The sequence below is a fragment of the Lepisosteus platostomus genome, chromosome 1 (assembly GCF_059453375.1).
Source record: "Lepisosteus platostomus isolate fLepPlt1 chromosome 1, fLepPlt1.hap1, whole genome shotgun sequence".
NCBI classification, from domain to species: domain Eukaryota; kingdom Metazoa; phylum Chordata; class Actinopteri; order Semionotiformes; family Lepisosteidae; genus Lepisosteus; species Lepisosteus platostomus.
The window spans coordinates 5,924,690-5,950,818 of NC_142611.1; the positions used below are offsets into that span (position 1 = coordinate 5,924,690).

General features: G+C 35.8%; 1 protein-coding gene across 1 annotated transcript in view; it reads right to left on the reverse strand.

Annotated features, from left to right (window-relative positions):
* The window catches only part of galntl6 (polypeptide N-acetylgalactosaminyltransferase like 6), a 299,983-nt gene that overhangs the window by 210,343 nt on the left and 63,511 nt on the right, over positions 1-26,129 (reverse strand). The gene's annotated exons all lie outside the window — the stretch shown is intronic.

The window sequence follows — 26,129 nt, forward strand, 5'->3', positions numbered from 1 at the left end:
AAGATGGGAGGCATATTTCAGCATAAGTTGCAGCACTAGTATCTGCATAGTCATGTTTCTTAAAACTTGAAAAGACATGTACATTTGTTCTTGTATCTGGAATACTTTCAGGTCAGGTCAGTATAGAAGGTTATAGTATATAGATCGCTGAAATGCTCAGCTAGGGTTATGCTCAGGTAGGGTTAGGGTTAGCATTCACACACAACTTAGAAAATGTTTAAGATCAGGGCTGGATTTTGAGGCCCAAGTTAGATTAAGAATGAGTGTTTTTTTGGTCCTATTTTAATTTTTTTTTATTCAGGAACTCTCATGGGCCTGGATGGTGTGGTGCACCTCAAGGTAATTGTGTCCCAAAAGTAAGTCTGTCGGATCTAAAGTTGTAACCAAGCGTTATTGAATCTCATTTACTTGCAAGTGCTTTGATCAATGGTCTTGATTGTTTCCCACTAATACTTTCTGGTATGTCTAAATCCAATGCCCAGAGAGTTTCAGAAATAGATTGCGGAAATGCTCAGTGGACACCCCAGCTAGGGTTAGGGTTAGCATTCACACTATAATCAGACAATTGTTAAGCTCAGGGCTGGATTTTGGGCCCCAAGGCTGATTTAGGACGAGTGGTTTTTTGCTCCTATCTGAAAATATTAAAATAAGCAACCACTGTTGAATGTCATTTACTTGCAAGAGCTTTTATCAGTCGTCTTGATTGTTTCCCATTTATACCGTACCTTGTTTAAATCTGAAAGGAAAACATGGAATTCCTTGTGTACAGACTGTAATCCCTTGGTGAGAGCAGTAAATCTTTACATTCCGCAGCAAAACTATTGTTTCACCAGCTAATAAGTCAATCTATTACAATAAGAAAGGAAATTCAGGTGATGTACATTCATGAAATAACAGTGTTGTAAAATCATCATATACTGTAAGTATTAGTTAATGGTGATAAGAAGTAAATTAAATGGATAACTGTACAGAATTCATGCATTCAGTAAAATCTTGCATGATTGGGGTGCATAAACTGTTTTTTTATAGTGGCCATGTAATGACTCATGACAACATTAACTGTAGTACTCCTTCATTGATCCAATGACTTTGCTGGATACGTGTTTGGGAATACTGGAATATGACATAAATATATTATACTCGGTCAGTATAAATAGAGTCATAATGATAAAAAACAATGCAACATCCATTATAAATGTTAAAAATATCCTTATTTGGAGAGGTGCACAAAATTTAATTTTTTAGCTGGACCTTTTAGAATCGAGTTAGAAATTAAAAATTGTAAAAAAAGAAAAGATCGGCTTTAGCAGAGAACACTTAGGTGGCATACATGAGGCAAGAAAACAGCACAATATACCGTAGGAGTAATACTTTATTCACATTCTTGACATACTATATCCTGTACATATAATATGTGTCCCAGATGTTGCTCAGATGGCACCAGCTTCATACAGAGTATAAACCATAATGGATATGGTATCATTTAAATGGACTGTAAACTGAGGCTCAAAAATCAGAAGCACATCCTCAACAGAAGAGCCCTTCTAGTGATTACAGGCACTATATCTATTGTGGTCACAATGATTATGCATATTTTGAAATAATGTACAGTATTTGGATGATACTGATTAACTAAATTCACATTGCAAAAGGAGTTGTTATGATTTTTCAAAACTTCACATTTTCATTATTTAAGATTATTATATTAGCATTATATCTCAATCTTTATTGAAGAATTTCCAGCAGCCAAAAAAAAACATTAAAAATACAATTGAATTATTTGCTTCGGTATAGACTATTGAAAAAGACAAATGTCATATGTTTAAATGGAAGTAGAAAAAATAACTGGCAACTTTTGAAACAAAAATGCAGTTTTTTCACTTATATTTTGATTGTTCAGTATCATGTTATCCACAATGAACTGGAATGCATGCAGTGATTACTAAATGAAATTAAAGACGCGAATTATGATTAAGACGATTGTTTTTGTTTTTAGTAAATCTATGCTATCTACAAATCTATTAAATCTATTACTATCATACAAGAGGATGCCATTATCTCCACCATACCAGAAAGACTATAGGGATAATGGTAAGAGAAGGTGAAAGAAAACAGCAAAGATGGTTTCCGGAATGCATTTTAATTGCAAATAATAATAATTGATCATAACAGAAAATCATAACTATAGTTCTTGTGAAAAGCCTCCCTTTTAGACAATAACATTTATAGTCACTTGTTGCACGGTTCCATTCTGTCTGCCCGACACTGCTTTGACTCTATTCTGAATTTAGATGAGTGAATGAAATAGTCAGTCAGAAAGCAAAGGTGAACGTTTCTATGAACTCAATGTAGAAAGTGTGCAAGGAATGTAATAGCTAAATGTACACCATTCCAAAACATAAAGAGAAGCCACAGATACGTACAGAGTCAAAACTGAACATACAGGTTGAAAAGAATGTTGCCTATCACAGAACTGTGCAGAACAATTGCTAGGATGAAGACAAGCAGACAATGCGCTGCAATGTTACACTGGGTTCATACAGCAGTAAGCAGAATCTGATTTATTGTTGCAATCAGTACTGCGTAGCATGAAAGTGGATTCTGTATATTTATTGTTAGTTTGTGTCCCTTTACTGCCAAGGCAAGATATTGGTAGTGATGTGCTGCCCATGTAACTTGGACAGTGTTGCAATACAGCTTCATTCTTTTATTGACCACATACTGGGCAGACTATAAGACCTACATTATGTGCAACACATCTGGTCTTAGACATTTCAAGGTCTGGCCTTTGAAAGAGACTCAAATGGAGGAGACAATCAGGGCTTGCCATTGGCTCATGCCCAGTTCTGTGTTAGCTTCAAAAACAGTTTCCCAGGTTCTCCTTTTGTAGGTTTCAAATCTTCATTGCTCTTTTGTGCTTAAGGATTCTTGGAATGTACTCTACAGTGTCTAGAGTTTTTGAGACCTTGTGTTTAATCGACTCTCTCTCCGTGCATCAACCCTACCTGTTTTGACCATATCCTGACTAGGACTCTCCTTCGGATTCTCCCTGGTACTTCCAGCAGTCCCTCTTGGCTCAACCTATCCCTATCTGAATGCGGATTTGGTTTCTAAGTTAAACGTTTAGCTTTGCTTTAACATGTCTTCTAGTTAATTCAAGCTTGCATGTTGATCCAGTCTTCTGTCTCCTGACCACTGCTACTGTCAGATCAGTGTAGTGGTTTTCACACATATCGCATACAGTACATGTACTGTAGCAGAATCAGAAATACACATCACCTTGTCTACTTATTCCCCTGTTAATAGAGTTGGCGAAATGCTTTGCACAACGAAATATTGCCTGCAGCAGTGTACTGTAGCTATTCATACCTCATTATGAAGTAATTACCTTTGGATTCCTAATGCATTGTTAACAAACTAACAGTCTGACAGCACAAGATGGAAATTCAGAGGAAGAACCCACTTAGCTGTATCACCTAGGTAACCACAGCAAGCCATGTGAAACTGACAACGATAGAATAGGAGAGGCTCGGGTCAGAAGAAAACTGGGTGATGTTGCAAACAATACAGAGAAGGGAGGACAGAACCTTGATGAAAACATCAGTGACTAACGTTCAGTCTGTTGACTGGATTTTCAAAGACATTAAAAATTAACACACAATTGACTTTCTATGCAGTAGCTTAACATCTGGATGAAGAGTTCACAACTGTGCCCTCTAACTCTTCAGCTGACATTCAATCAGCTACTGCATACGCAGAAACTCATGCTTGCTCACGTATGTTCTAATTTTATGTCCACATAAATATTCTCAAGATCCACCAGTTGATTCTAATCCCTGTATTGTGCTCTGGTGCAACAGTGCACATGTTAAAACATATGAATTCATTTGTTAACATTATCAAAACAGGATAAATAATTGACCATATACAGTAAGACATTAGCTGGCTATATACTACAGATCTGCTGAATGCTCCGCAGACCCCAGATCAATGCAGTTTAGTAGTTTGGTCAAATCCTAATCAATGAAACCAAATCAAGGTGATCAAGTTTATTAGGATAACATATTTAAAGTTTATTTGGCATGACTCACTTTGCTGAGTCATCTGGAAACCTGACTGAAAGAACAAGGCTGATGAGACCCCAAAAGGAACATCAAAGATCAAAGGAACCCTTTAACATAGTTCAGATGAGAGGAAAGATTTCTTCCAAGAGCAAAGCTGATAAAGTGTGCAAGACTGTGGCGGATCTGCTCAGTTGAGAAATAGGTGATGTATAATTTTTGGAAGACCACTGAAGAAGCTGGCGGCCCAACCCAGAAAAAGTGAACGAAAAGCTAGAAGCACTGAGATCAGCTTCACCTACTGTATCTTGAAGCTCACCTATCACTTGCCGAAGCAGGTCAGTGAATAGATGTCACGATTATAGTCCCCCCTCCTTAAGGGTGCTCCAGCCCTTCACTCTAGACTTAATTCTGTGCACCTGATCCCTTTTCCCAGCCCACCTTAAAAGCCAGGCGCTGACGCTCTTCTGGGCTCTGCATCTGGTTTCCGTACCGTGCGAGTCCGGGACCTGGAAGCGCCTGGTCCCGTTAAGGTTTTAACCTCTGTTCCCGTTCCTGTTCCCTGTCCGCCGGTTCCGACCCGGTTTCTGGTTTTAATTCCTTGTTTTGATGGATCTCCTGGTTTTGGACTTTCCCATGTGTTTTGGATACTCTCTAAGGATTATTCTTTTGGATTGTTTGCCTCGGCCACACCTCCCCCGTGCACCTGCGCACTTTGGACACGCCCCCCTGTCTTCAGCCCCGTATTCCTGCATGACGTTTTCCCAGTGTTTCCCCACTTCTTTGGATTGTGTCGTCCGCATAGGGTCTGGAAAGAACTGTTCGTTACAATAGAGGGTTGGAAGGAATGGCTGAATGAGATAAGCGAAGGGAAACACGAGAATAAGGAGACGCATAAGGCTGCTAGAGGAATCAAATGCTGAATGGAAGCCTCTTGACCCGTCCGGCCAATTTGATTCCTCTATGAGGACAGAAAATAAATGTGTGAGAAAGAATCAGGAAGGGGAGCTCAGGAGCGGAGATCTTTATGTGGAGGAGATTAGAAGTGGGTGAGATCAGAATTCAGTAATACAGCACATTAATAGGACTGCAATGACCACCATCATCATCATTTAGATTTTGTTTTTATCCAATATTTCTCTTCTCTTGAACCAAATAATTGTACATGTTAAACAACTTTGAATCAACTTTATATTTTTGTACACTGTTTTCACACTTTAAAGTGAAAGTTAAGGCTCTGGCCTCTTTTATAAGACAAGTAACTTGCAGCAAAAGCATAAGTTATACTAACAGTACTGTTATACTGCTCTTTGTTAAACACTTACTAAATGATGTCATACGAAAGCTGCTACATATAGATAATTAATATTATACTAATTTTAACAGTACGTATTTTGTACATACATATTGTGAACATAGTCTTTGAAGACAAAGTCAATAAGATGATTACATTTAAAAATGTAACTCTACAGGAAATGGCTCTTAACTGCAGCATAATATCTTGATTTAGATTTAGAAATGTTCTGGTGCATATCCAAAATGTTATATAAGAATTATTATTTGACCAAAGCACAACACCAAGCAAAGAATAACTAAAGACTATCAAATACAATTCTGTAGTGAAATGGATTAAATATCTATATAAAGCAATGTTTTATAGTACAGACAATGACAATTATTATATACAGTATAGCGCATGTGAAAATATGCATTCCAGAGTTAGATGTTTGATACAAATACAAAAGAAAGATACATATGTGCAAAAATAAACATTTGTTACAAGCACCTAGAGGATAAGAACTGTAGTGTGAATGCTTGTTACAAGCCCCTAGAGTCTAAGTACTGTAGTATAAACATTTGTTACAAGTATCTAGAGGCTAAGTGCTGTTAATACAAAGTGTAATAGCCAAGGCACTGCTCCTGGTGTTATTCTAGATCAGACGTGATCTCACGCAAAGCCAGTCTGATAACTGGCTCAGTCTGGTCCACTTAATGATCTCATTACTTCTGTGCCCTTTTTTTGTCTACCAACAGACTGCACTCCCAAAGTCGGTCTCGTATACAGTATATTGTGTTTTATTGTAATCCAATAATAAGATGATCAATATCTAGCATTGAAACTGCAGCACCCATCAATAAATTAGCCTCCTTATCTTTAAAATGCAAATACAATTTTCCTTATCTGAAATTGTCAGATGGCTTTTCAACAGGTTGTACTGAAAACAATGTACAGTAAAGACTACCTTTAAAAATGAACGTTAAAGCAAGTAAAGTGCAAAAAGCAAGTAAAATTTAAGTATTTTTTTTTACATTTCCTCAATTTCACAATAAAAAACTTCAAAACTTCTTACAACATCACCTTCTAACACAAAAACGCAATCTGTTTCAGGATCACCTGATGTACTTCAGATTGAGGTCAGTTTCTTCTCTGTTCAAGATTATGAAAACATACAGTATAGGAGGAATTCAGAGGTAAAACTACCAGGCCAGGGTTAAATCCTTTTTGATTTTAGTAATAATTTCTTAGATTATAAATAATAATAAGCAATTATTGTAACCAGTAATTGACATACTGTATGTTTCCAAAGACCAAAACTAAAATTGTATTGGAGAGGTTTTAATGTTGTAAGGCAGTTGTATACACCAGACATACTGTTAGCAACCAGTTTACAGGTCAAATTGTCACAGGAGCAAATGGAAAGGTGGTGACTGTAGGCTAGAAGCTGATAGGATTTAAGCAGCTGTAGAGAAACAGCACAGCTTGTTCTCCAAATGAAGAAAAAAAAACACTTCTTTGCATCAATTATACATTTAATAATTCAAAAAATAAATTTTAAACCAGTGATCTACAGCTTGTGCGACATGTGGAGCATCCTGGAGGAAATCCAACAGCAAGACTGCATCTGTGGTAACTGCCACAAAATCTGTAGGAGAAGGAAGTTAAAGAGCTCAAATGTCTCCAAGAAATGGGAGGACTGACAAAAATAGCTTTCGGGGAAGTGTTCGCTCTCAGTGGCCCAAGAAACAACATGAAGAGATGGAGTAAGAGAATTTGGTGCCATGTAGTGAAAGGAAATAAACATCCGTGACCCACTCAATACCACATTGTCAAACAAAACGTGCTCCACTCCAGGACTTGAAATCAGACAGCCAGGACGTAAGACCTCAGAGCAGTAGCTCCATCTCGGACCCCGAATTTCAGTCACGGACATGAGCTAAATTTACAGCCTGCACTGTCAAAAATACAAAATGGCTGTTGCTGGAGACTCTAGTCTCTGGAGCACTGCCAACCAAGAGATACATCAGGGACCATGAGAGAACATTATGCCATTTCCCTGGAGCTAAGTTGGCCTCAAGAACCAGAAGACAGCAGAGAAAACTACTTGGAAGTGCTTTTAAAACCAACAATGGGGGCACTTCTTAACTCAGAAGGTTTGTGGGAGTATGGAACAGCCTACCGAGATATGTTGTTGAAGCAAATATGCTAACTTCTTTCATGAAACAGCTTGATTACATCCTTTTCTCAATTTACTACAAAACAGGCTAGATAGGCTGAATGGCCTTCTTGAATTTAGAACTTATATATATTTAGAAAAATATATACTTGAACTTTTAAACCTAGTATCATGCAACCTAATCCAAGAATGAACTAGAATCATGCACTGGCACTAGACTAAAGTATAGATACTGTAACAGTAAATGTAGAAGCTGTTCAATCGCCTGTTAACATTTACAGCTTTATGCTCTACTACAAATTATTAAAAAATACTCTTTATAAAACTGGAGACTTCATTAGGGATGTACAGGATGAATAAAATGTGTGTGTGGGAGGATATTATTAATGCACAAATGAAATGACAACTTACAACAGTGAAAAAGGAACTGGGCAATACAGATGAAAATGAAACTTAAATGGATTATGTGCTATAATAAAACATATGGACAACATTTAGTAGCAGTTTTGCTTTCTAAAATATAGGTTACCCAACAGGTATTTCATGATCTGACAACCTTTCATTAATGAATTGAATGAAAAAGTACCTTACATCATTTTTATATAAACAAGAACTTTGAAACTTGTTTTGTTTTAACATTTAATGAGCTGTTAAGTCAACTATTGCTTAATATACTGTAAATATGAATACTGTACAATACATATATACCATATATGGACAAATTAATGTTTCACACTATACTTCTGTCATATAATACCACTGATACAGCAGGACACAACACTACCAAAACAGCCCCAGGAGCCCATTCATTAATAGGAGGAATCTATTAATGAAACAATATTCCTAGAATTATATTACTTAAAAAGTCATTGAACATTCAGTACAACAGATGTTGTGTCAATCCTTTAATCAATAAAGAGTCATGAGGATCTGTTATATGAGGGTCTCAATAAGTACAAACACAAAGGTGTGCAAGCCTAGTCATTTTTATTTCATGGTCATGACATTACACCTCGTTTTCCATGTAATCCCCCTGCATAGAGGTACATCTGTCTAATCTCGCTATGAGCTTTGGTGTTTCTACAACAAAGATTTACAAAGGTCAAATGTGTTCCAGAACCCTGTTAATCACATGAAAATATGTGACAACTTTTCAGACAATACAGATGTCATTGGTCTACACTCCTTCAATAAATTAAAATGAAATTTGGCTTGATGTGCTCTGAAGTTTAAGCCATAGCCATTGCCACCTTTGTCAGAGCTCAGTTAATTTCTTCAGGTGTTAAAATGCCCAGGTAGCAATCACACATCCTGTAAAAGAAACTGAACTACAGTACAAGAAATAGAAATACTTGGTTTCCCTGTTGTCTTATGGAAGAAGCCTGAGGGTCTGTCAACAGCAGAATGGTTTCTGTTGCTGACAGAGGAGCTCATGTTATTCCTTTACACAGGCATTCCTTAAGTTTTATGATATACAGATAACTTTCATAGTGCAACAACTAATTTTGTAAAACGGTACTAGGAGCAAGGCTGCTAGTATTTATCATTTTAGAATACATTTGACCTTTCCAGCACGTGCAATTTTTTGATACTGTACCTCTCTCTCATTACTTTTTTCTTATATCCCCAATTATACATCTAATTTGAAACTGTCAATTGTGTGTTTTCACACATCTACTCACAGCTCCTGACCCTGCAACTGCACATGAGGAAGGATGAGGACATGCAGGCAGACCTACAAACCATTTGCATTTTCACACATTCCAGGCTGTCAAGCTCCATACAATGGGCTTTGCACTGATTGGAGTGGAGTTAATTCCCTTCATCAACAGCGCTATATGCCAGCAGGAACCTAGGAAGTTGCAGGGATGTCCATTTCAATGGGAATTTAGAGAGCCCAATCCAGCTAATGCCATTTAATCTGTTACAGGGCCTCACCTGATTAAATGCTGTTGTTTTTCAGACAACTGCATTACGCCAATTTAAAGTTTCCCCATACCATAGGTATGAATGGCAAAGATGTCAGATTCTGTATGCATACATGTATTCTACATGAAACTCACATATTGGTTCAAAGATTGGTACAGTATATCCTTGCTTTCTTAGGTTCAAAGTAAGTGATAAACCTCACTTCACAGTGAAACTGGTGGCCCCATCTTTAATGCATGATACGAAACGAGCTGATTCAAAACATTGCATTTTTACTATTCACTATTTTTAGCCACATTCTGTTCAGGAGCTGTGAAGTGGTTGTGCAAAAGAATGATACAGTAACTCATCATAAAGTTACTGAAGATCATAAAGTAGAGTACTGATCTATTCTGTTGGACCTTTGCACAGAATCCAGAGTTAGCTGCAGTCTGGGGTGAACAATGAGAACTATGAAAGTCCCTAGTTCCTTAAATGAGAAAATCTTTATTTCTCTTAAATTTGTAATATGATAATTTACGTGTCAAACATTAATGTAAAACAACAATGAAATAGTATCTTGTATAAATCAGGCCTCCAAGAAGGGTTAAGTCTCTTGGTGAATGTTGTTTGCTATCTTCATGCTCAATTAGGGAATTACACAGAATGACCTTGCATGCCAGTTGCAAATAGTAGTAGTCATACAGCCTAATTTCTCTAATGAGGCCAGTTATGGGACAGGGTATTAGTGGCCCTTAGGGGGATCAGCCTTAATGAAATGGAATTTATACACCAACTGTCAACTGGCTGTATAAGCAGGGTCTACAACTCATCAGACTGAATTTCAAAAGATTGATTCTTGTAAAGATGCAGCAATTAATGTCTTTCCAAAAATAGCATTGCAATGAAGGGAAATAACACCCCTTAATCAGAGTTATTTCAAGTTCAACGTAGGAAGTAATAACCTCGAAAATATATATGCATCATCTTAATAATAATCACCACAAGGTACTGTATAAGGACATTTAACAGAAGGACAAAAGACAAAAGTACATTTTAATTTTGGAGCAAAAACATTTAATAAAAGGAATTTACTTCTTGTCCTTTATGATTAACCAGATACATGGAAAGATTAGTACAGTAATGTTATATACTGTACAGTAATTCTGTGGTTTAAATGATTAATAAATTTTGCTTTAAAAAGTACTTTTGTGCCACACTGGTGATTGCAGGAATAAACTAACAATCACTTGTATTTGGGAGAACTCCATATTCTTCCTCTTCTTGAAATACATGCCTAGAAAAATCTAATTATATGTCACGTATCAGTTGTGTCAGCTACCATTGGTTCTGGTTTTTGGAAGCCAAATCCCTTTGAGCTCAAGGACCCCTGAGCCAACGCACAGCAGAACATTTTATCCTTGTCAAAGCTCCTTATGGAAATGGAGGAATGCATGAATTTGCACAAAGATGTTATTTTCCCACAAGAAATATTTGTTTATCAAAGTACATGCAGGCATTATACTCTTCTATCATTGTATTTACACAGTAATTTCCCTGCCAGACAGGCAAGTTAAACATGTTCTACTCTACACTATATTTACTTGGACTTTGCAATGACAAGGGGCAATTTCAACCCACATGACGTACCTACAATATGATCAATTAGAAGGCCAAAATCTACTATTTATTTTTGTGTACTTAAATCCCAACTTGCCATTTCTTGGTTTTGGCCAACTCACACTTGCATTGGTATAGCTTTTTTTATTTCCAGTCCTGCCATGTTTAACTCATTTTCAATTACAGTGTCTTATTACATGCGTCAACAAAGCTAGATTCTCTGGAGTTTATAAGTCTTTAATCAGGGTCGTGATTCCAAAACTGAGGTCAGAAGAAAAAAAAATATTTTTGTGGATTTTCTACAAGAGCAGTTTTATTACTTCTATCTGCCATTGCTGACTGAGTATACAGCTAACAAGGGTGTGCTTTCATTCTGTACATGGTAGCTCTTCAAAGATTGTTTAAAGGAAATTATGGAAAACCCCTTCTCTGGATTCAGCGCCTGTGCGCTCTGGTACAGTACCTTTTTTCAGGAACCAGAAACCTTTGTATAAATCTGGAAAATTGGTCTGGTTGCTTATATTTTAAATACATATTTCTAGAGAAACTATATGTAGTGCCCTCTATACTCTAGGTATCGTGATAGTGAAGTCAAAATTACAATTTTCTCGGTCTATTCAAGCAAGTTGAATTAGAGATGAAAGGATGAATATGAAATTCACCTTTTTTTTCTGGGTATATCTGTGCCTATACAGTATGTTGTACCATCTTAGAATATACATACTGTACAGTATATAGTATACAGTATTCTAATACAGTACTATAAACCACAGTATACTTCAGAAGAAATGCATTGATCAGTAACGATCTACTTTGATTTAACTCATCACTTTTACAATACGCTGAAGGATTTATCTTCATTGCTTTCCAGCATTTTCTTCAAGAAATCAGGCCTACGTTTGTACCTAAATCTTTCACATGAAGGTTTTTTTATGTTTTGGAAAATGTAATACGATGAGCTGGATACATACTGTATTTTCACTGCACTTCATTTCTTATTAGAACTCGTCAATGCTTCTGCTCACACAAGCCTTTATTAGCACTTGATATATTTCCTAATTCTTTGCCGCCCACCTGATACACGGAATTAATGTTCTTGCTTCTTACCTATAATGCCTTACATAGATTATTCAGTCTTACTCAGATTACATAGATTTACTAGGCTATATACCGTATATGGTCCATTTTCTGGATACAGTTGTACAGATACATTTTCTTTATGTTCAATTACCGTACTCATACTCTTGCTTTCTTCAATTTACTGAAAAGTATGAAATGTACAGTAATCCCAAACTCACTACCTAGAATGAGAGGATACTACTGGTCTTGGGGCCACCAGAGATTAATTTTCTGCTACTGCAAGTTTTTGTTTTCCTCTCCTGTGTTCATCTCCCCTATGGTTGTTTGTTGCTACTGTATACTGTGCTCTGCAGTATAAATTGGTAAAGCACTCTGTGGCAAACTGTTGTAAAGGGTGCAAATACAAGAATGATTGATATAGATATTCAGGAATTATGTAAATGTAATGTTTATACAGTTTAGGTTGATATCATGTTGGAATGTATCTTTGCCTTCTGTGTTTTTACTTTTAGAACTTGCCCGAGATACATTGAATTTCTTTGTAAATTAAATTCTTTATCAACATGTTCTTTAAATGGCCCATAGGACCACAGCACCACTTAAGACTGTAAGAGTAAAATCACTGCCAAAGCAAAAGAGAAGGCCGTGTCTGAATGTTTCTTTGTTATGCTGTCAGAAGACATATTTATACAAGCGGTCATGCTGTCAGTATTTGTCATGTTGAGTACCTCTAAGAGATTATGAAACTGGAAAAGCAACCAACTGTCCTTTAAATATGATTTGTAATTTGGAGAATACACAGTGCATGGTGAAATATTGATTTAATTTTGTCAGAAATCATTAGCTTTGAAAGTGAATCAAGAAGAATGAAAAAAATAAAAAAAAGTTAGTTTAATGGGTGATCGTTATTCACAGCTGACTTTTGTGAAAATGATTTCCATTATTAAAGAAAAGTTGGTCCTCAATGATAAACAGATCAATTTTGACCCAGCCACTTGAAAAATGTTTCTTTATCTTAAAATAATAGAAAAAATAAACGACAAATCTGACAAATAGAATACATATTAATTTCCTGTAATCTTAAATGACAAATCTTAGGAAACAAAATAAATGAATTTATAATAGAATATAGTATAGAATTATAGAATAGTATTTGAATTGTTTGCAAGCAGGGAATAAATAAAAAACACCCCAATTTATCAGAACCAAAAAACAAGCAACAAATCATACAATTTTAATTAACTACATGATTATTTTTATTGGGTTTTGGTCATTATAAAAACAACAAAACTAGTACTTTTTCTTAACTTACAACATCCTCCTAAGTCTTTTGTGAAGACAGAATTCAAAATCAATTATAGTGAATAATTAAACTGCAATAACCTAAATAATTTGGAAACAGGTACAGTGAAAACATTGCCGTCAATATCTTGTGTGATCGTGTGATATTCTGCAGAGCCATGCATCTAAAGTCAAAGCATGCTGAGGTTTTTGGAGATACACTGGGCCATTTCCAGGTATGGGAAGGAGATTTGTGTGATTACTAACCTGTCTTCTGATGCAGCAATGAGTGATTACAGTCAATTCTAACAGCTGGCAGGTACCTGTGTGCTGAATCTGTAACTCAGTGTGGCCCGTAAGGGACTGGTAAGGTATAGCAACATTACATGCACTGTGTGCTGTAGTATTTGATTTTTACATTAACCTCAAGCCCTGGGGAACTGTGCCTGATAACGTACAACACAGTCTTGGAAGATCCACCTCCTCAAGAGAAAGATTAAACATCTGGTTAAATTACAGACAGCATGAGAGGCAATAACTGTAGAAATTACAGAAACTCACCATGTTTGTAGCCAGTATTTACTTTCTTTTCAATAAGGTCATATCCATGCCTGTAATTTATTTTTTTCTGGATTTACATTTTCCTCAGTATGCATCAACGATTATTTTTTTTAAATGTGACAAACACTTTACACTTTTTTTTGTAAGTCATCACAACTGAAGCCCAGAAAACCACATTATAGGTTTAAATTATTTTGAAAATGAAATGGAGCTCGGGTTACAACAAATTTTTAGAAGCTGTACACATGTTGATTATTAGAACAAAATAATACTTTAAGTATTATTAGTTGATGTTTCTAAAGTATATTTCCAATAAAATCTTTTCAATAAGATAAACAGTTAGTCAGTAGTCAGTCAGTAGTAAGCAGTAAAAAAGGCATATGAAAATTAATAAAACATTCTGTCAACAGTATAAACATTTTATTGGCTTCTCTTTTTGGTCATAAATCTTCAAATAATAAAGTAAAATACTGATACAGCATGAAATATTTGTGATTTATAAGATGTCTGATTTCTTTATTGAATAAAATACAATATATTGTATTTTCTGACTAACATTAGCGTAACAGGTTCACTAACATCTATGAAAATGATTTAGCTTTATTCCACCTCATGTACAGGAGCTGTCATTTCCAAAGGTATTGACAACAGACATATTCAAAAAATGCTAATTATGGCTAACAGTGTTAACAACCTAAGAATGTATGCATTCCTATTTGGCCCATCTATCTCATTTTCCCTGCTAATAGCTAATTGATCCAAGGATCTTATCCAGCCGCTTCTTGTATGAGCTGACAGGGTGGCTGCATAGCTTATTCCAGACTCGTACCAATGTTGAGTAAAAAAAAAAATGTTGTCATATTCTCCACTTAAAATGTATTTTCCCATAGTTTCCATCTGTTTCTCTCACTCATGTTTCACTGTTGATGCTGAAGTCCACTGGATTGACTTGGTCAAGGCCTTTTTGAGTAAATGACATCTCCATCTCCAAAATGACAAATTTACACACATAAATCATTTGAAATTTCCTTTCAGACTGCACTTTTTTTGTAAAGCACATGTAACATGAATCAAATTTAATCATTTGGGGTATACTGAGAAGTTAGTAAAGCATTCAATAATATATTTTTTGATGAGCCCTTTTATACCACACTAAAATGCACACAAAATTAGGAATGTATAGCTAGCTAAGCTTTTCCAAATCATGTGGTTCATAGAACAAATTCTTATTCCTTGCTTCAGTACTACACAAGAACGAGAATGGGTTTCTCCCTCGATATGACATCAATATATTGCAGGTTAGCTCCCCAAGGTACTGAAGTCATGGATTAATTTACAGCTGAGTGGAAACAGGACTGAAAAGAACTGTCCAGGTACTACCTGCCCAAAGAACTGTAAGTTAGCAGGACATGAAAATCCCTTTCTTAGCAGACATGAGAAGACAGGTTCGAATCAAGAAAATGTTAATATCTGAATACAATACAGAAGCCGTAAGAATGATTTGATCACGCGTTTACTGTTTTTTTGTTTCGTTTTATATGATATATTTGCAGCAACATTTCAGTGTCTGAAATGTAACAGCAGCTTGTTATATGGTGCTTTACATCATGAAGGATTCCAAGCACTACAGCAATTATTTATTAGCAACCCCACTACACAGCATTATCATGAGAGAACTGGTTCAATAAAGGGTCATCTTTAGGAAGGATCGATTGTGTAAGCAAAGAGTGGAATATTGCCAAGGCACTAAGTATATAGTAACACTCCTGCCCTTATGAAGAGTGCCATGGCATCTTTCCATACCAAGCAGACAGTATCTTGGTTTAATGTCTCATGTAAAGGTCAGCACATTCTATAGCACCCTGTTCCTAGTCACCATATTTAGATAGAGCTTAAGATGGAGATACATTTAAAAATATCCACTTAAAGTAAATCACCGTGTGAATTTTGGGCTAGTATCAGATTAAACACAATTCATAAAGACCATGGCCATTTGTGTGCATTTTCATTTTTTGGCCTTTATCCTGTTGTGTCTGTAGCATGTCCATCAAAGGCTTAAAAATATTTTTTTTCCACTTAGTTAAGCTGTTTTCCAATTTTCATATTGCAAATGCAAACCAAAGCATATGCCTCCTGTTATAGGACAAGATGAAGTCACTAAACCTGCAAGACAAAGTGAAAGAGGACCGGAAATTCAGATTGTGAGGTTTACCTTGCAGAGATCCTGCAACAGTTCAGTAATGGCCAAAGCAATCTCAAAAATCACATTGTTTAAGTGGTAGGCAATTTCACAATAAATATGAGTGCATGTAGAGATCTTCAGAGTCAGCCTTACACATTTCGCTGGCTTGGTGTAAAGTGTTCTTTAAAAAAGTGATTGCTACTATTCAATCTGATTTTGCTCCCAGACTAATGACATATGGAGTCTGAACAGTAGGTCACTAATGCGCCATTTTCTCACCATTATCACATCCTTTGTTGGATTCTTCACTTCACTTTTTATATCTAACAGGCATTTCTACCAACTAATAAGGCTCAACATAAAGTGCCCTGGGCTGTAAGGGAATTCAAATAAATGTATTGTGGTTATTGGTTTTTACTGCACTTCTCAAAATTCAAACCTTGAAATACTCCCCATACTTCTCTCACACACAAAGCGTTCACAATAATTTACCACTAATCCTGGATATGAGCAGTTTGATTAAATACATTTTCAGGCACACATCTCACTGTTAATTTAAACAAATGCACCACATATGACAATGCAGTTGTGCACGTGAGTACACAAGCAAAATTTATGTTATTTTCATAGTTTTATCTCACCTTGGAACACAGGCATTTCAGAGAAGAATGTATTGGATTTCTGCCAAGGATATACTGTATGAAAGGGCACTCTTTAATAGTTCCAGTTACTTTAACTTTGCTCTCTTTATTCTCCACCCTTCATTTTCCCACTAATAACACTGTTTTCAAGTTTTTAAGTCAGGTTATTTTGCCCGATTTTTTCAGGATTTTACAGCACTGATTTCAAAACTCGTTTTGATCTAAATGTTACACAATGTGCAAATATTTACTGTCAAACGAACCCCCCAGACCATGACAAATATCTATGAAGATTCCACCTGGCAATTACTCATCCCCACAACACATTGCTTCTACAACAACTCACCCAATGTTACAGAAAATTCTATTAATTTTACATTCACTGAGCCCATTACAAAAAAACTTGACTCAATGCAAGTAGGGGCTGAATACCGATGATGTGAAAAGTCTAAAAAGGAGAAAACAATAAATATAGCTGTGACAGTTCTTGTATTCTAAAGGAAAAAGCCTTTTACCTTTGAAAACGTACAGGTAGGCTGTAGAGGTTTTTTTTTGTGGTGGAGGGAGACAAAAATCACATGTACTTTTTTATGCGTATTTTGATGTAATGCTTAGCGGTCTAGTGCCAGCTCTGACAAATCTATTATGTAGTACCAGCTGTATTCATGCGTTATTAGATTTGAAAACAGATTATTTGGTAAAGATAATTAGCTCCTGTCAAATTTAATGAAATCATTCACTTAAGTGGTAATTACTCTTTTCAATTAAAAAAAAAAAATCACACAAATTTGAGTTCCAGGACTTCTCTAATTTAGAAAGCCTAAAACAGAAAGAGAAGCTTCAGACTATAAAGAGCCAAAGGGAAAACGTAATTAAAATAAGTCATCTTCCTCACTGAGCTCATCCTGTTTCCATTCTAATTAACAGACTGTGAAAACCAAAGAATTCTTACTGTCTACTGAAAACAATACACGGTTTCTGCAGGGTGACCAAGAAACTTAGTTGGTCTACTCAAAAGGTTGCACGAGGAAATTTATGAATAACATGTCAATTGAAATGTAGATATGTGTAAAAGGTACCATGGTCTCACTGTCCTCCCAGACACTAAAAACGTCTTGCATGTTATCTATCAAAAACACAAATAGGGCTTTGATTAAACCCCATCTTTATCTCTGGGAATGCACTCACATTTATGCGTGTACTGAATTTCATTGCTTCAACATAGTTATTTGAAAATGCCAACTAACGCTACAGTACGGTACATACAGTATATGTACTGTACAATACAGCTCTTCAAAAATCAGCAATTGTTTGCAGCTCTGGACATTTCATGAGATATAATATAATATAAATGCATTTTGTGTCATATATTGAACGGACTGCTTTATATTATCAATTTCAGTTTATTTCTATACAAGATGGGATAAAACTGTCAGAATATGTTTATGGCACTGGCACTGATTGAAACAATTTGACGTAAGGTATTTTCAGGGTTATAGAAATGAACAGAAAATTCAACAAATGAGAGATTTTTTATGCGGGTTCAACACACTCCTATTTTTTATGCACTGCATGACTTTTGCCTTCAGAAAATACAAAAGATTTCTTCTCTGTTCTGATCTTTTAAATGTGTCTGTTTCAATTCTGTTTGATTTCTTCCTCCACTGATTACCCGTAGTTCCCATGACAGAGAAATTTCACAGTGTCATCAGAAATACAATGTTAGATTAAAGGATCTCAATACAGCCAGTGAAAGTCTGCCAGAGTGCAAAATTATGTTCCTGGAGGTCTATTCCACTACTGGTTACACACTGCAGATACAATGATTCTATATAATTACTTGATGAGGGATTATTAACAGCTGTAAAAAAATGTCATCTACTGAGAAAAACAATGGCGGGTGCTCGATGTTCAAAAATTCAGAAAGGTTGGAAAAGAGAAGATGATGTTTTTTGTAACTTGCTCACTTGAGGTTCAGTAGCCAAGTTCCTATATAATTCACCACGTACAGTAGCTTCAGCAAGGTTCCCAATATGTAGGACCCAAATACCTGGATGGGAAGTCATCTCATTTTCTTCTTATTCTTGAAATTATACTGTACAGTATGTTTGTAAAACAAACTTAACTAGAACGTGTTGCAATACCTTACAGAAGAGGGGAAGTGTTCTGTTTGTAGAGAAGGCATAGCATACAGTAACAAAATGACATAACAGCAAAGTCAGAAAGAACAAATAAATCAACCTCCGTATTTATGATTATTCTCAATTGAAAGGGCCCTGATAAGAGTCCGGGTTAAAATTTCTGTCCCCTGGTGTTCACACAAGGAATATACAGTACTAGCAGCAAAGGCCCATAACTTTTCAATCATTGAGTAGGATTCAATCCTACTATTTCTATTTTTAAGTCACATTACAGCAATCACCATAGTGAAACAAGATAACATGAACAAACTGAAAAACAACTGTACAGTAAATCAACAAATTGGATGCTGTTACATTGGAGATTTAATTAACTGATAAATCATGTTTATTACAATCTCTGGCTAATTTTCTATTTAGCTGTTTGTAGTGAGAATTTTGAATGTGCAACAGATATTCATATAATGTGTTAATTGATGTATTCTTATTTTAGAGTAAATAGTTTTACCTTTCAGTGGCAAATTTGTTAACATAATTGTCTTTTATAGGTTTTGATTCTTTTAGTAACAGTTTCATACAGTGTGAGATGATACTTTGGCAGGTTTAAAGTACTGGGCTGGTGTATGAACTCTTATACACCAATTCTGTTAGACGCTGACAGAGCAGTGCACCTAGAGAGGATACAGAATTAGCAGGATGGTTCATGAGATGCTTGAGCATATTAAAGATCTACAAAAGATTGCGACTTTTGCAATATGATCTGATTTTAAATCCTGGAGATCTTTGACGGTATCAGTTTCTATAACAACTTAAAATTAAAACGATTGACTTGAAGAAGTATTAAACTATGTTACTGTGTTGTGATTATAAAAAGACTCAATTTTTTACATTTGTGCCTCAAATTGTTTTTGTGCACTCTCATTATAAAAAAAATATTTGTCTTGAAAGACATTTTAGAAGAAGTTGATCAAATATTAAAATTTGTTATTACAGTACAGTTATTTATATGAATGCAAAATAAAGACCATTAGGTCAAGTAGGTCTTCACAAATACATTTGGAGTATTCTATATGAACATTCCAATCAACTAAGATCAAACATAAAACAAAAAAAAAACACAAAGCAAAAAAAGCATTGTAAGTCCTTTGTCCGTTTTAGAAGTAAGGCTCTAAAGGTATTGTGTGCTACAGTATGTTGCCTTATTGAATTTGATTGTTAAACAACTCGTGCAACGTACAGTATCTAATTGTGATATACAAATGACAGCATTTAATGTCTGTTCTTGTTCAACCAACTGTGATTTACCAGTTGTTGTTTTTCCCCAATTATAAGCAGGCCTGTTTTGCATCAGTTCGAGTCTATAACCGACAGCTTTTTCTCCTTCAGACAATGGCCTTATTTTGAAGAGCTGGGATCCTCACTGACACGAGACTGTGAAAATGAAATAAAAAGCAAGAAGATGCTAGTTTTGAAAGTGTCATATTGTGTGATTTTATAACTATGCTTCCTTTTGCAAGATAATGTTTTTTTTTTTATTAAAACAGTGGATCTTACTGTGTGATTTTACTGTTTAGTTTCTCTATAATGAAGCAACTTTTTTTTCAGAGACTTTTGGCGGCCCATGTTGCATATGGCAGCATTCAGTAATGGTAGTCCAAAAGTGACTCAGCTCATAAGTTGTAAGAAAAACTGAGTAAGTTCAACTGAGAAAACTCTCTTAATCTGGTGATTTCACGTGCAACTAAATATACAGTATAAGTGGAGTCAACATTGACTGGATCTTGTAAACCGAACCCTACACTGGCCTGAAATACCCACTCATTTCAATACCATTTTTACTGCATTTTTCACCTGATTCAAAGTAAATGCTCTCTTAGTCTTTATACAGTGGATATGGTACAGTACCTCCTTCCAGAGGGAAGGAGAGTACAGTATATTCTAAAAAGTTTGGTTGAGAGAGGCCATCTCAGATTTATGTGCAAGATTAATAATATGTCGCTCCTTTTATCATGTGTGGGTTCTAGGAATAATAAGAGTATGCAACTTATGCAACTATTTCAATAACTCAAAACAAAACAGTTGAATGACACTGGAGAATAGCCTCCAGCAGTAATGTATCAGTCACAGAAGTTTCAGGTACAGTACAGCATAGTGTCTGACTTTTGCACAGCAATCTGTCACCCAGTGAAATCATGTGGCAGTAATACACAGCCCTGATCTGGCAGCCCTTTTGACAAACTGACCTCTCACCATGATGTGATTAAGTTATGTGCTCATGGAAGTCATGGAAAAAAATAATCAGTCAATTCCGACTCTAGGCATGACCTGCTGACCAGTCAGAGGGACAGCACAGCATGGTCGTGCAATTCTCACACACTCAGGATAATCCACGTGCACTGCAAGTACTGCATCCACACACTGCACGTGCTTCTCAAAATTCACACTCTGCCACGATCACAATATAAGCAGTGATATACTGTACAGCTTTGCATTTGACAACTAAAAAAGAAAAGTTCAAAGGAGTTTTCCTTCCATTATTTGTAGGTGAATTTATCATGGCATTATAGGCCGTTTGGTTAATTCAGATTTTCCTTTAGTTTTAAATTACTTTCGAATTCACTCATTTATTTATATTAATCTTTTTTTGTTCTGAAAAATAATGACTAGCACTTAGGGCAAGGCTAAATTCCATCCACACTAAGCCTGACATTTTAAAGGTTTGCAATACTGAGATTGCCTACTCTGTCTAGCTCTTTCAATATTTGTTTCTAATAATTATTAATCATCAATACTGCAGCAATAAATCGTGTAACTGTTCTATTGCCATAGAAATCATCTCATGGTATTTTCTGAAAAATTGTTTCTGTCTAAAATGGCTATAGTGATGGATTTTTTGATGTTCACTTTCACCGCAGGATGATTTCCCAGCAGCAAGCAATAATGCTAATATGACCCAGTGCTCATTCTCTGAAACACTGCCTGCCAACCAGCTGTAAAACTGCAGCAATGCTTGAATTCTGAAGGCTGGAAAACAGTGAAAAGAATACATCAATACTTCATTGCAGAATTCATTTTTCCTAGCCTCTGAAATATTACATATTTTCTTACTTTCCTTTAAACATATTTACAGCAATGGAAAGATATTTATTTTGCACAGGTTCCCAATCTTTCCAGTTAATATTTGATACTGCTGACATGCTTGCTCCACTGTATGTAGTCCATTGTATATAGTCTTAAAGTAATTTTCTGCTTGTGCTTGAACAGGACTTAAACCACATCTATTCTGTCAGTGGGCTGCATAAAACACCTTGCTGTGAAATAAATGCAACGCAGTGTTTACATGAGGGTTTTTGGGAAAAGTCAGCACTATATTAAAATGAAAGAAAGAAAACAACGTTTCGGCCGTGGAGCCTTCTTCGGCTGTGATTTTTATTCTTGACACACCTGTAGAAGGCTCCACGGCCGAAACGTTCTATTTTCTTTCTTCTCTTTTCAACATGGAATAAACCTATTACTTGTTCCTTTGCAGCCTACGCATGCTGACGCAGCTCCCCACCTGAATTACATTGGAATAGCAAGACATGGTCTATGGAGAGGGAACAGCTAAAGTGTGAATGTGCAATTTGGGATTGTGTCAACAGTGCAGTAACACAAGGGTCCATATTAGGTCCACTGCCCATCCTAATTTATATCAACAACTTACTAGTAAGCTAGTGAAGCTTAGAGATAAGGGGGGTAATAACCAGTGGTTAGTAAGGAAATCAAATCCAAAAATAATAAAAGATGAAGACAAAATTGGAGACTAGGAAAGTCCTTACTAATTGACATTTAACGTAAGTTTTAATTAATTTAATGTAAGTGCATACAGTACAACCAGTATTGGGTAACTGGTTATTGGTATACAGTATCTTCAGAAAGAATTAAGAACCCTCCCCTTTTTCCACACTTTGTTGTGTTTTATTTCAAAATGTTTACTTATTTCAAAATTGATTGAATTGATTATTTTTTGCCATTAGTTGACACACAATAAACCATAATGAGAAAGTGAAAACACGTTTTTAGGAATTTTTGCAAATGTATTGAAGATAAAAAAACGTTTTTGTTAATCTCTGGTGTATTCTATACCTTTATTCTTCCATATAGTCATGAATGTCACATAGACACCCTTTATCAATTAATACTGAAGCACTGTCAGGTCAGCTCTGATCCATGTGCCCTCCTGGCAGACATTGACTACAATTGGGAGCAGGGGTCTTTGCAGATCTTTGATCTTTGGATCAGTAATAAATCTTATATAATCTGACAAAAAGAAGGTTTGTCACAATATGAATTGTAACAGCTTATCTATTCTGTGGCAACATAAATATTACAATTCAGAAACAATAAAGAGGACATCAATTTAAAAGTGACATTCATTGTGAAAAGCATGCAATTTCCCCAAAGGCCGACATTGAAAATTTATGGAAGCTACAAAGTGTACTCCACCCCTCTTCAGTTTTTGTGAGATTATTCCACTTTGTGAAATTTAAATTCAGTAACTTGGTGTTTTTCAGTTTAGTATATTTGATCATACTCATATCAAGACAGAAGATTAACAATCACAATACCTGAGGCCAAAATCAAACATCATGACATGACAGCCTAAATTATCATGAGACCCCCCCATTCTAGATAGGACATGAGCTATATTCACTCTCATTTTCCAATATAATATTATTTTTTATTTATAAGACTATGTTATGCTTTAAAGAACGGCAGAAGCAGTTCTGATAAAGTCAGTTAACTACAGCAGGCATACTGTATGTAAAACAAATGTTGTTCTATATTTCTTTGTTTTACAGTACTTCATTTTCTTTTTCATGTAGCTTCATTTTAGAAGAATGCAAACAACATATTCACTTGATATTGCACAAATTAAGAAACGTAGCCTGTAAGATCCAATACATACTGTATAGTAGTTAGAGTTTGGGGTCATCACAAACAACGTGATGTAGAGAGGATATTTTATTCTCACTTATGACAAAGACATTCAAAGCCACTAAACAGGACTCAAATTAAAATAGCAGGCCATGAGTTTAAATGTTGCAAAGAGAGAAACAGATAGGCAGAATCATTTTTTTTTACCGTGGGCATTACAGATACTACAGGTCTTGAAAACGAACTGCAAGCAACAGATACCCACGGTTTTAAAAGGCAAAAGGAGTACAGAAACAGAAAAAGGAAGAGTAAATGGCAAAAAAACAAAGATCATGTTTGTTTTTCTACAGGCTATATCCCTCAAAGCACTGTATTTTGAATTACCATTTCAGAATTACAAGAGCATTTGCTTCACTATTTAAGGAAGCTATTTTTTGTCATCTGGTTTAGACAAAAACACCCACGAGAAGAAAAAAAAAACAAAACTATGCAAAGCACCTGTGTATTCATTAGTGCCACTGTTTAAAGAGATGACAGCAAGTTGTCATCTCTGATAGACATCAGGCTGTCCGTGGATTTATCAAAGCTCTGCAGCTCCCTTTACAATCCTGCCTCCTCTTTCGTTATAAAGGCTTTCATGTGAAGTTGAAGAGGCAGGTTGACATTAATTAAATATTTATGAAGAAAAGTTTTTTAAAAGTTTGATTTTTTCGTCACGAGTGCCAACCGTGATATCATGTATATAGGAAATGTTTTTTTTTTTATGGCTTATTGTGAATACAATACACCCAACCCCAGTCTTATTGAAACGAACAAAAAAATCCATCCCTGAGCATCTTGCTCTCTACCTTCTCCCCACTCTCACATCTTTCCTCCCAATTGATTAACTCTCATTATTAACTTGATCATAACTGACATTAAATCATAGATCTCCGCCCAGATTCTCTGTACGGAAGCAAGAATGCAGTTAGCTGGCAGTTTTGTTTTTTAATATTCATGTTGATTTAGACAAGAATCCAATATCACCAAGACAGTAAATTACTGTATGTCATCACTGAACCAATTACTTTTCGGTTGCGTACTGTACTTACAGGATTATAATATTATTGGAAGGCTTATAAAAAGTACTATAACTTGACATTCTTTTACTGGTGTAGAGGCACTTAGAATTAAGTTATTAAGATTTCTAATAACCTTTCTTTGCCTTGACCAAGCAGCCTGGACTTCTGTGTAAAAGCAGAGAAATGTGGCTGTATCCAATGCTGATCTGTGTAGATGGGGTCCATGAAGTCTACAGTCTGTTTCTCCCCAAGACAATGGGTCAAAGGTCAGTCCCCAGATCCACCAATGAAAGACCTGCAGAGTGAGTACCAGCATTATCCTTGATAACATCCTAGACCCATCATCAACTGGAATGTTGCATCTTACAAGCTAGCACCCAACCAATTTGGGTTGGTTTGTTGGTTAACTCACTGGCTCTCCTCCCCAACAAGCCTGGCCTTCTGACCTTTCCCATTACATGACTGCAAGCAGTCTGAGTCATGACTTAAACGTTTCTCCAAGACATCAGGTCGAGAGAGTGAGTCAGTAAAGTACAAAATTCTGCCCAAGATATTCTTTCTTAAACTGAAGAAATGTTGATTTTGCGAACCCCACTGTTATTTTTGCCAGATCAATTATGTAATACAGTTGGATTCTTTTTTGTTGACAAACTGGATATCTGAGAATATACAGTTAGAAGATACTGTATAGCTGGGAGAAACCGAGTCTCACACTGTCTAACCTGCGGCTGGACCCAAACTGTGCAAAGACCTTTTTTAAAGACAGAAGTTCAGCAACACTAGGCAAAACTCTCTCCCCCCACAGAGGACAGGGAGACTTTCCCTGCACTGGGGAAACAGCTGAAAATGTTGGACCATGGTCCACCTTTCAACCCAGTATGAAACTTAATTCACCAAAAACATTTGTCCAGCAGATATTTGAGTATAAAACATCTTTATTAATATAAATTTTATAAATTATCATGGCATTTAGATATTCACTTAATTATGTAGTATTTTCCAAATTTGTACAGATCAATGTTTTCACTTGTCCACCTTGGCACAGAGTGTCAAGAATGCCTAAGAAGATGACTGATTTGATCCTGCAGTTTAGTTTGATTTTGAGGTATTTGTGTTATATTGAAAGAATGCTGTTTATGCCAAAGTTAATGGTCCAGGCATCATCAACAGGTGAGTCATCATCTGCCTTTGCCAAGACCCTGTCTACTCTGTGGAGACATTAGC